The sequence below is a fragment of the Pseudophryne corroboree genome (genome assembly GCF_028390025.1).
Source record: "Pseudophryne corroboree isolate aPseCor3 chromosome 3 unlocalized genomic scaffold, aPseCor3.hap2 SUPER_3_unloc_66, whole genome shotgun sequence".
NCBI lineage: Eukaryota > Metazoa > Chordata > Amphibia > Anura > Myobatrachidae > Pseudophryne > Pseudophryne corroboree.
Genome location: NW_026967559.1, coordinates 432,408 through 444,627, shown reverse-complemented (window position 1 = coordinate 444,627; position 12,220 = coordinate 432,408). Strand labels below are relative to the sequence as shown.

The window sequence follows — 12,220 nt, the reverse complement described above, 5'->3', positions numbered from 1 at the left end:
TAGCTTCAGACTTACTCTGCCTGTGCGATCAGTTCAGTGCTTGTCGTTCCTGGTTGACGTCACAAACACACCCAGCGTTCGCCCAGGCACTCCCACCGTTTCTCCGGCCACTCCTGCGTTTTTTCCGGAAACGGTAGCGTTTTCAGCCACACGCCCCTAAAACGCCGTGTTTCCGCCCAGTAACACCCATTTCCTGTCAATCACACTACGATCGCCGGAGCGAAGAAAAAGCCGTGAGTAAAAATACTATCTTCATAGCAAAATAACTTGGCGCAGGCGCAGTGCGAACATTGCGCATGCGTACTAAGCGGAATTTCACTGCGATGCGATGAAAAAAAACGAGCGAACAACTCGGAATGAGGGCCATAATACCCTTTTTAGTGGTACTTGTATTATCAGAAATGTGTAAAACATTTTTCATTGCCTCAATCATGTAACGTGTGGCCCTACTGGAAGTCACGTTTGTCTCTTCACCGTCGACACTGGAGTCAGTATCCGTGTCGACGTCTGTATCTGCCATCTGAGGTAACGGGCGCTTTAGAGCCCCTGACGGCCTATGAGACGCCTGGACAGGCACAAGCTGAGTAGCCGGCTGTCTCATGTCATCAACTGTCTTTTGTAAAGAACTGACACTGTCACGTAATTCCTTCCAACAGTTAATCCACTCAGGTGTCGACCCCCCAGGGGGAGACATCACTATTACAGGCAATTGCTCCGCCTCCACATCATTTTCCTCCTCATACATGTCGACACAAACGTACCGACACACAGCACACACACAGGGAATGCTCTGATAGAGGACAGGACCCCACTAGCCCTTTGGGGAGACAGAGGGAGAGTATGCCAGCACACACCAGAGCGCTATATATATACAGGGATAACCTTATATAAGTGTTTTTCCCCTTATAGCTGCTGTATTGTTAATACTGCGCCTAATTAGTGCCCCGCCCCCAGTCTTTTTTACCCTTTTCTGTAGTGCAGGACTGCAGGGGAGAGCCAGGGAGACTTCCTTCCAGCGGAGCTGTGAGGGAAAATGGCGCCAGTGTGCTGAGGAGATAGGCTCCGCCCCCTTCTCGGCGGCCTTTTCTCCCGCTTTTTAGTGTAATCTGGCAGGGGTTAAAATTCATCCATATAGACCTGGGGGCTATATGTGATGTATTTTCGCCAGCCAAGGTGTTTATATTGCTGCTCAGGGCGCCCCCCCCTAGCGCCCTGCACCCTCAGTGACCAGAGTGTGAAGTGTGCTGAGGAGCAATGGCGCACAGCTGCAGTGCTGTGCGCTACCTTCGTGAAGACAGGATGTCTTCTGCCGCCGATTTTCCGGACCTCTTCTTGCTTCTGGCTCTGTAAGGGGGCCGGCGGCGCGGCTCTGGGACCGGACTCCACGGCTGGGCCTGTGTTCGATCCCTCTGGAGCTAATGGTGTCCAGTAGCCTAAGAAGCCCAATCCACTCTGCACGCAGGTGAGTTCGCTTCTTCTCCCCTTAGTCCCTCGATGCAGTGAGCCTGTTGCCAGCAGGTCTCACTGAAAATAAAAAACCTAAAACTAAACTTTTCACTAAGAAGCTCAGGAGAGCCCCTAGTGTGCACCCTTCTCGGTCGGGCACAAAAATCTAACTGAGGCTTGGAGGAGGGTCATAGGGGGAGGAGCCAGTGCACACCAGGTAGTCCTAAAGCTTTACTTTTGTGCCCAGTCTCCTGCGGAGCCGCTATTCCCCATGGTCCTTACGGAGTTCCCAGCATCCACTAGGACGTCAGAGAAAAGTGTTTATTACTCACCTGTGCTGATATCTGTAGGGATCTCCTCCTCCTTACACTGCTGATCACCCCTCACATACGTCTCTTCTTCTCCCTCTATATCTTCTGCCTTTATATCAGTCACATACGTCTCTTCTTCTCCCTCTATATCTTCTGCCTTTATATCAGTCACACACGTCTCTTCTTCTCCCTCTAGATCTTCTGCCTTTATATCAGTCACATACGTCTCTTCTTCTCCCTCTAGATCTTCTGCCTTTATATCAGTCACATACGTCTCTTCTTCTTCCTCTATATCTTCTGCCTTCATATCAGTCACATACGTCTCTTCTCCCTCTATATCTTCTGTTTTAATATCAGACAGACGATGGACCTAAAAAACAAACAAGAAACACTATAATTACATTTGCATGCAGTCAGATTAAACGGAGGTGAAACAGTATAATATCAGTGTATAAGACACACAGCTCGTCTACAGATCATATAGTGACAGTCACTTTGGAATATTGGGGAGACCCTAAATCCCACCTACCTGATCCTCCTGTGGGATCCTGTGATTCTCCTCTGTACAATCCTGGGAATACAGAGGACGGGGACATCTCTCTGGGGTATCTCTGTTACTGGGCCCATCTGTAGGAGACACACAGTGACTGAGTACAGTGTATATATGTGATTATCAGATGATGTGAGTATATATACCTGCTCTCCCCTGTACAATACATGACAGTCTCCTCTTACCCAGTGATGTGAGGGGCCGGTGATTCTCCATCATAACGTCCTTGTACAGACCCCTGTGTTCCTCTATATACTCCTCCTCCTGCATGGAGACATAGACAGTGACATCCTGACATCTTATAGGAACCTTACACACACAATGATACATTCATCACCCAGACACATCCCCTGGTGTTACTGTATAATGCCCCATTCCCAGCAGTCATCACACAGACACATTCCCTGGTGTTACTGTATAATGCCCCATTCCCAGCAGTCACCTCTCCAGTCATCACCCAGACACATACACCGGTGTTACTGCATAATGCCCCATTCCCACCAGTCACCTCTCCAGTCATCACCCAGACACATCCCCTGGTGTTACTGTATAATGTGCCATTCCCAGCAGTCACCTCTCCAGTCATTACCCAGACACATCCCCTGGTGTTACTGTATAATGTCCCATTCCCAGCAGTCACCTCTCCAGTCATCACCCAGACACATCCCCTGGTGTTACTGTATAATGCCCCATTCCCAGCAGTCACCTCTCCAGTCATCACCCAGACACATCCCCTGGTGTTACTGTATAATGCCCCATTCCCAGCAGTCACCTCTCCAGTCATTACCCAGACACATCCCCTGGTGTTACTGTATAATGTCCCATTCCCAGCAGTCACCTCTCCAGTCATCACCCAGACACATTCCCTGGTGTTACTGTATAATGCCCCATTCCCAGCAGTCACCTCTCCAGTCATCACCCAGACACATCCCCTGGTGTTACTGTATAATGCCCCATTCCCAGCAGTCACCTCTCCAGTCATCACCCAGACACATCCCCTGGTGTTACTGTATACTGCCCCATTCCCAGCAGTCACCTCTCCAGTCATCACCCAGACACATCCCCTGGTGTTACTGTATAATGTTCCATTCCCAGCAGTCCCCTCTCCAGTCAGCAGCAGAATGATCTTGTTGATGAGTTCCTAGATCTTCTGGTCACTGTGTCTCTCATGTATCAGTGAGTGAGGTGGAGGCACCGTGATGGGGCTCTGGGACCTGCTCGGTCCTCCTGACACACGAGGAAGGCTGCTGGGTGTCTCACGCTCACCAGATGTCTTCTTCACGCCTCTGTGAAATAGGGGAGACATAAATATCCTGTAAATATGCCCAAATCCCCTCACCTCCACAGTCATGTCCCTGTTTTATTACTATAGATAATAGGATTTTGGTACTTACCAGATAAATCCTTTTCTTCGAATCCACAGAGGGCACTTGAGTACTCTTGGGATATGGACGGTGCGATAGCAGGGATAGGCACATTTAAAAATGTATATGTGTAACCCTCCTTCCCCCTCCATACTCCCAAGATGCCTTAGTGTTTTTTTTGCTGAGCAAAATAGAAGCGACGAAGAGGATGAACAACGGAGAATTACATATAACATTATAACATAACAGACAACTATGAAGTTGACACATAACATAACGGACAACTAGAAAGTTGACACGACAATAGATAACAATCACCTTAACATTTGAACAAGTCCGTGAAAATGTGTTACCATAAGAACTACTGAACTTACCACCAGCCAGGAGAAACTGCTCTGGATGGGTGTCCAGTGCCCCCTGTGGGTGCAACGAAAAGGATTTATCTGGTAAGTACCAAAATCCTGTTTTCTTTTTTCATCCACTAGGGGTCACTGGAGTACTCTTGGGACGTACCAAAGTTTCCCCCTTGGGCGGGAGAGCTGTTTGGCACCTGTAACACTAGACGGCCAAAGCTAGATGCTGATGCCACAGAATTATCAAACTTGTAAAAGCGTACAAACGTGTGCACTGATGGCCATGTAACTGCATGGCAAAGTTGGGTCGTAGAAGCTCCACGGCCTGCTGCCCATGACGTTCCCATCGACTAGCATGAAAGTGTACCTGAAGAATGGTCAAGTTAATCTATCTGGCCATGGTCTGTTTGGAAGCTGGCCAACCTATCTTGACTGCATCATAGAGAACAAACAAAGTATCCGTTTTATGTACTGTTGATGTTCGGGCTACATAAACGCGGAGCGCACGTACCACATCCAATGTACCAAGACTGTGGATTATTGATAATTCTTACATCACACCTGTGAGGCATCAGGTCATTAAATGGGGTATAAATAGATCCCAAAATCAGATGGAGCCATACTTCTGATGAAGCTAGGTGACTTTACCTAGGGAAACGCGTTAAGTGTTGAAGCTGCGACGACCACCACAAGTGTTCCACTTTCAAGTCGGATCCAGATATGGACTTTTAAACCTGCCATTTGGAACTCTGAGGAATTTCATATGTACAGCATCGATGGGAGAGACCCAGGTTGTTTCATTGCCACAGCTTGCTTGCTGAAAAACCTCTAAAAACCTTTGGAAGTCTCCATCAACAAGGGTAATACCAGCTGTACTTATTCCCTTTTACCAGAGAACTTTGCACAAGGCACTTAGTCCGGGATCCATTTGTGGACACTGAAAGCAGCCACCTATAAATATATTATAGCTCCATATATGCCTCAATTTTATATCTGCTATATATGTTCAGGATGTTTTTTTAGTTTTTTATTTGTGATGTATAGTGAATAAATTCTATGTCATTTTTATTCAAATTGATCCACAGTCGTTTATTATTATTGGAGAAACACAGTAGCGCCAGTTTTTATTTCCTCATTTTTCAAAATATTTTCAGGGACTGACAATCCCTTCTGGCAGCTGTGACAGCGCGTCTGGGTTTTTTTCTTTGTTCTGGTTTTTTTCCCTAGTCTCTACCCAGACGCTGCAGCCATGAGTTGTTTCTCCAATTTTAAAGAAAGGAGTGATAGGAAGCAAACCTACATGACAGATTGGGGGGATTCAATGTTAGATAAACCAGGTTCTGAATTGCATGACATGAATAAGGATTTTTATGCTTTAGAAGATCTTCTCAAAAGTGAATCAAGAAACTGGTTAGATAGTACCAACCTACAGAATTATCTGGACAAAGGGATGGTACCAAGGGGACTCAGGTTATTCAAGAACTCAATCTTTTCTGATTATCCTGAGTTCCAAAAAGAATGGGACAATTTGTTAGATAATTGCTCATTAGCCCTCATGAAAACCATTATAAAATGTAGATCGTATAAGGTTCAACAAATAGAAAAAGAAATAGATGTCTTGAAAAAATCAATGGATAAATATATGTCATTATCAGAATTTAAGGAGAAAGATAGACGTGTTAATGAGAGAGTTATAAACTTTGAAAAAAACTTGATGGATAATAAATATAGAAAGTTCAAGAGAGACTCATTTGACTATAAGAATGATCAAATCAGAAGCTACAGGAATAGCTCTAAACAAACTCGTAGGCCAGGCACCCCTAGAAATAATTCAGGGAGGGAGAGGGAATATCCACGTTACCAACAGGATAGACATGAAAATTTTGAACATACAAATAGATTTGAAGCCCTTAGTCATCCAGCTGACCCAAAGAGGTCACCCAAACAACTAGGAGCCAGGAAAAAGGATTTCAACAATAAAAATAATCCAAGTTACTATCAAGATAAATCGGAACCAATAAACACAGACTCCTATAGAGGTAGAATTCGAAATAGAGAAGAGCATTTTTTAGACAGGGAGTACAGACACAACAGGTGGGAATCTCCACCAAAGAGACAGAGAGCAGACTTCAGAAACAAAAGAGTCAGAAATCTAAGCGCAGAGGCACGAGAGGAGGACGTTTGAGACATAAACATCAACTTAAGAATAAACAAGTTTATACATCAGATCCAGAGAGGGACTCTAAGAAAGTAATTAATTTATCTTCTAAGAAACTCACCCAATCAGAATTAACACTGCTTGGGAAGGGACTAAAGTTTGCCCCCACAAGCGGTCCCAATCTGTTTGATTTATATGTGGACTTGAACAAATTTGTTCGCACACTTTGTCGTAAACGTTATTTTGCGAACAAACGATTAAAAACCTTACAGGACACTTCCATCCCTATAATATTGGATAGCACAGATACCTTCTCATTAAACATCTTGGAGAGCCTGTGGGAGGAGGGAAATGTAGATTCAGAAGATTCCCTTAATACCGAAATTAAAATCTATGATATTAAAAATACAAATAGATTCAAAAAGAGATCGGAGTTCTTCCCAATCAGTGCAAAAAGCAGCTCTATTGAAACTTTCTATCGTATCACCTTGGATGATTTCAAGGACATGTGCCAAAAATATTATGACAGAAAACAATCATCCAATTTAAGTAGGAAAGAAAAGGAAGCTCTTAAATCATTGGTGGATGATTCAACCATTATAATAAAAGAGGCAGATAAGGGGGGGGGTCTAGTAATTTTGAACCGTGTCGATTATATAGCGGAATCACTTAGACAACTGAACAATTTAGAACACTACCACATTCTAAAGGGAGACCCCACATTAAAATTTCAGTCAGACCTCAAAACTTTATTAGAAGGAGCCTTAGACTCAGGTATCATCACCAGAGACATTTATAATTTTCTTTTTTCTACTCACCCCCTTATTCCAGTTTTTTATTATTTACCCAAAATTCACAAATCCCTCACCGCACCTCCCGGGAGACCTATTATTTCAGGTATTGACTCTTTAACCTCAAATCTTTCTTTTTATGTTGACTCTTTCCTTCAATCTAGAGTGTCCTCACTGAGGTCTCATATCAAAGACACCACACATTTTTTAAATCTATTAAACACCATTTCGTGGAAAGAATCTTATTCTTTTCTCACTTTGGATGTATCTGCACTTTACACAAATATCCCTCATCAATTGGGATGTGAAGTAATCAAAAGGAGACTGGATATGGATGATGACCTCAGTGAGGAACAGAAATCTTTTCTTATTTCTTCCATATCTTTCATTTTATCACATAATTATTTTTTATTCCTTGGTGATTTTTATCTTCAGGTAATGGGTACGGCCATGGGGACCAGGTTCGCGCCCAGCTATGCCAACCTCTACATGGGGGAGTTCGAACAAACCCATGTGTGGGGTGGCGGCTGGGAGGCGAACCTGGTCCTCTATGGCCGCTATATAGATGATCTTTTTATTATTTGGGATGGGGATTCACATTCTGCTTCACGGTTTATTCAGTCATTATCTCGCAATAAGTATAATCTCACTTTCACTTCTACGTTTCACACCACTAAAATTAATTTTTTAGATATTGATTTAGAGATCATTAATAATAAAATAGTTACGTCCACATTTAATAAAAAGACCAATACCAACTCCTTTCTGCACTTTAGTAGTGCACATCACAAACCCTGGAAGCAAAATATTCCTAAGGGACAACTTATCCGCCTTAGAAGAAATTGTTCCAACTTCACCACTTTTACTGAACAAGCGGATACTCTACTCTCTTCTTTTAGAGAGTGTGGGTATCCAGATAACATTTTACAAAAAGCCTTCATGGAGGTTTCCGATTTAGATAGGAATAGCCTTCTGCAACATCATTCTAAAAGAGAAGAAGACTCTACCAAAAAAGATAGGAGTTCTGCATTTATATGTAAATTCAATAGTTGTGCAGGACAGATACGTAGTATAATACACCGAAATTATAAAATTTTGAAACAGGACCGTATCTTGGTGGAGACACTTCCTCAAGCTCCACTAATTATTTATCGAAAAAATAGGTCTTTAAAAACCCTTTTAGCTCCAAGCTATTTGAAAAAAGTAGAGAACAAAGACTGTACTAGAAAACAAGAAGCAGGCTCTGAATGGTTGACAAAAAAACCTTTGGGTTTCTTTCACTGTGGCAAAAATAAATGCCAGGTCTGTCTCCATACATTAAGGAAAACGGTGTCAATCGAATTACCAAATAAAATAGACACCCACTTTATCAAATCATTTATAAACTGTGATTCTTCATACGTTGTATACCTTCTTTGGTGCAGTTGCAATTTATATTATGTGGGCCGCACCACCAGGAAATTGCGTACCAGGTTCATGGAGCATAAAAGAAATATTGCAAAAGGTTTTTTCAAACATAGTGTGTCCCGACACTTCTATTCCACACACCAGAAAGATCCTAGCTGTCTCTCGATCGTGGGACTGGAACATATAGCCCCCACGGGGAGAGGGGGTGATAGATTTTCGTTATTATGCAAAAGAGAAATCTACTGGATGCTTCAGTTTAATTCAGTGCACCCTTCAGGTCTAAATGAGACAATGGAACTAAACGTAGTGGTTTAGAGTTTATTTATTGATTATCCTCGATTAATATGTCTTGTTGATCCCATGCCACCAACCGCTCTCGAGACCATAAGGTACAGGTGACAAATCTGTGTCACCTGTGTGTGGTCTGTATGGCCTTGGAGATTTCCACGCAACCCTGGACGGGACAGTGTTTTTACCTGTCAGCACGTTCAGGATTAGCGGTCATTCGGGAAATAAATGTTTCCGAGTGTTTAGGTACTTCTGTCAACTGAAGTTACTCCACGGCTGTACGGCCACCCTATGTTATCGATAGAGTTGTGGTGACTTGGGTTCAACATATCTTAATATTTTCAGTATTAAATGTACTTATGAGTATCTCTTGGACTCAATATGAATAATTTTCCTTTATTTTATTATATATAATTAGATATCTATGAACGGGATAAGCCCTTTTATAACCATAATGAATGCCATTATTATATTGATCATAATCATGTCTCTCTTCTTCCAGTATTTTTGAGGGTTAAAATATATATATATATAAAAATTAAAAAATAATAAAAATAAAAAATATATATATGTATAAAAACACAAAAAATAAATAATAAAAATAAACAATAAAAAGTAATATAATAGTATTCAGGTGTTTCCCATTTCAAGGGATAAAATTGATATGATATAATATTTGTCATTGTCTATTACGTAATATTTGGTGTGTACAGTAAGACTCGAATATATGAATACATTTGGTAATGTGTGTTGTATAGTAGTATGCTGCTGACATTTTTAGTAATTAAAAAAGAATTACCAGCCAATGCAGACATAATGACCTTATTATATTAAATATATATGTATACATTCATCATAATGTGTTTTTGATTAGCCCATGAGTGAGAACATTTTGTTTATAGCTATATAACTGTAAGCCTTCTGTCAAATGAGAGCGGCATGATGTTTACGTATATCATACGGGTGCACGTCTAGGTCACCTAGCAACAAGCTACACAAATCTGTCCTCTCCAGAATCCCGATCACGTGACGGCGGCATCACGTCATCACGCAGATACGCGCCAAGTTGCTAAGCAACCAGGGCTCTCTAACAAATCCTTTTACACGTGATGCCGCCGGTCACGTGACCCGGAAGGAGTACACAGCGCTACACGGAGCCCAGGAGATAAATCTCCCCATCTCCGTATAACATCTCGGGGATATTTATGTAAGTCATATTTATTATGGGGACACTATCATCCCAGTGACTGGGGGAGTGAAGTTTGTGTAATCAATGCATATGATTAAAAACGGTTGTTCATAATAAACAGGGGGTGAGTCATGTGACTATATTGACCCTTGACCCTCCTGATCATAGAGATATATTTTATTGATTCGTTTGTTCTGAAATTTCTTTTTCATGTGGGTTTGCCTCCCATCCTTTCTCATGTTTATTATGAGTATATTATATATAGAATTTCTGTATTTTTACCAAGACTGTGGATTATTGATAATTCTTACATCACACCTGTGAGGCATCAGGTCATTAAATGGGGTATAAATAGATCCCAAAATCAGATGGAGCCATACTTCTGATGAAGCTAGGTGACTTTACCTAGGGAAACGCGTTAAGTGTTGAAGCTGCGACGACCACCACAAGTGTTCCACTTTCAAGTCGGATCCAGATATGGACTTTTAAACCTGCCATTTGGAACTCTGAGGAATTTCATATGTACAGCATCGATGGGAGAGACCCAGGTTGTTTCATTGCCACAGCTTGCTTGCTGAAAAACCTCTAAAAACCTTTGGAAGTCTCCATCAACAAGGGTAATACCAGCTGTACTTATTCCCTTTTACCAGAGAACTTTGCACAAGGCACTTAGTCCGGGATCCATTTGTGGACACTGAAAGCAGCCACCTATAAATATATTATAGCTCCATATATGCCTCAATTTTATATCTGCTATATATGTTCAGGATGTTTTTTTAGTTTTTTATTTGTGATGTATAGTGAATAAATTCTATGTCATTTTTATTCAAATTGATCCACAGTCGTTTATTATTATTGGAGAAACACAGTAGCGCCAGTTTTTATTTCCTCAATGTAGCTGGAGTACCTGAGTCTTCTGAAAAACAGGAACTACGATTGGTTGATTGATGTGAAAGAAGATATTACCTGTGGAAGAAAAGCGTGATTTGTCCAAAGTTCCGCTCTGTCAGTATGAAATAGCAGATACGGTGGCTTGCATGACAAGGCACCAAATTGTGCAACACACCTTGCTGAAGCTAAGGCTAGGAGAAACACAGTTTTCAAAGTTATAAACTTAACATCCACGTGTTGCAAGGGTTCAAAACTTGACTGAATAAACATGCAAAACCAGATTCAAGACCCATGGAGCTGTAGGTGGAATGAATGGAGGCTGAACTCTAAGGACACCTTGCCGGAAATTGTGAACTGTTGGCAAAAGAGCCAAACGCCTTTGAAAGAAAACTGACAAGGCAGAGACCTGCACCATTAGTGTCGCTAAACGCAGTCCTCCATCTAACCCCGCCTGTAAAAATAGCAAAAGATGGGATAACGTGAAAGAAGATGTCGGAAACATCCTAGCTTCACACCAACCAATATAAGCTCGCCAAATCCTGTGATAATGAGCTGCTGAAACTGGCTTCCTAGCACGTAACATGGGGGGTCATTCCGAGTTGATCGCTAGCTGTCGTTGTTCGCAGCACAGCGATCAGGCTAAAAATCTGCATTTCTGCGCATGCGTACTGTCCGCAGTGCGCACACGTGACGTACTTTCACACAAAACTATGCAGTTTCACACAAGGTCGAGCGGCGCTTTTCAGTCGCTCTGCTGATCGGTGAGTAATTGACAGGAAGTGGGTGTTTCTGGGTGGTAACTGAGCGTTTTCCGGGAGTGTGCTAAAAAACGCAGGCGTGTCAGGTAAAAATGCAGGTGTGCCTGAGGAAACGGGGGAGTGGCTGGCCGAACGCAGGGCGTGTTTGTGACATCAAAGCAGGAACTAAACAGACTGAAGTGATCGCAAGGTAGGAGTAGGTCTGCAGCTAATCTGAAACTGCTTGAAAAAATTTCAGCACTATTCTGCTAAGCTAAGATACACTCCCAGAGGGCGGCGGCTTAGTGTTTGCACTGCTGCTAAAAGCAGCGAGCGATCAACTCGGAATGAGGGCCACGGTTGGTATAACCAACTGTGGAATGACCTCTTGTCTTGACAGTGGTTTCAACAGCCACCCCAAAAACGCAGCTGCGCTAAATCAGGGTAAAGGAACGACCCCTGCTGTAGTAGGTCTGGACGTAGCGGAATCAGACAGGGATCATCTGCGAGTAGACCATGGAGATCAGAGAACCACACTCTCCGAGGCCAACGAGGTTCCATTAGTATGACGGTCGTGGACTCTCGTTTGATCCGCTTTAGCAACCGAGGAAGCAGCGGAAACGGAAATAGATACACAAGGCTGTATGGCCATGCTATGGTGAGAGCATCCACTGCCACTGTCTTTGGATCTCTTGTTCTGGACACATAACTGTCTGATGATTATGGTGAGAAGCC

The 12,220-nt window shown here is 42.7% G+C and overlaps 1 pseudogene; it reads right to left on the bottom strand.

Annotated features, from left to right (window-relative positions):
• The window catches only part of LOC134984573 (zinc finger protein 585A-like), a 207,174-nt pseudogene that overhangs the window by 171,124 nt on the left and 23,830 nt on the right, over positions 1-12,220 (bottom strand).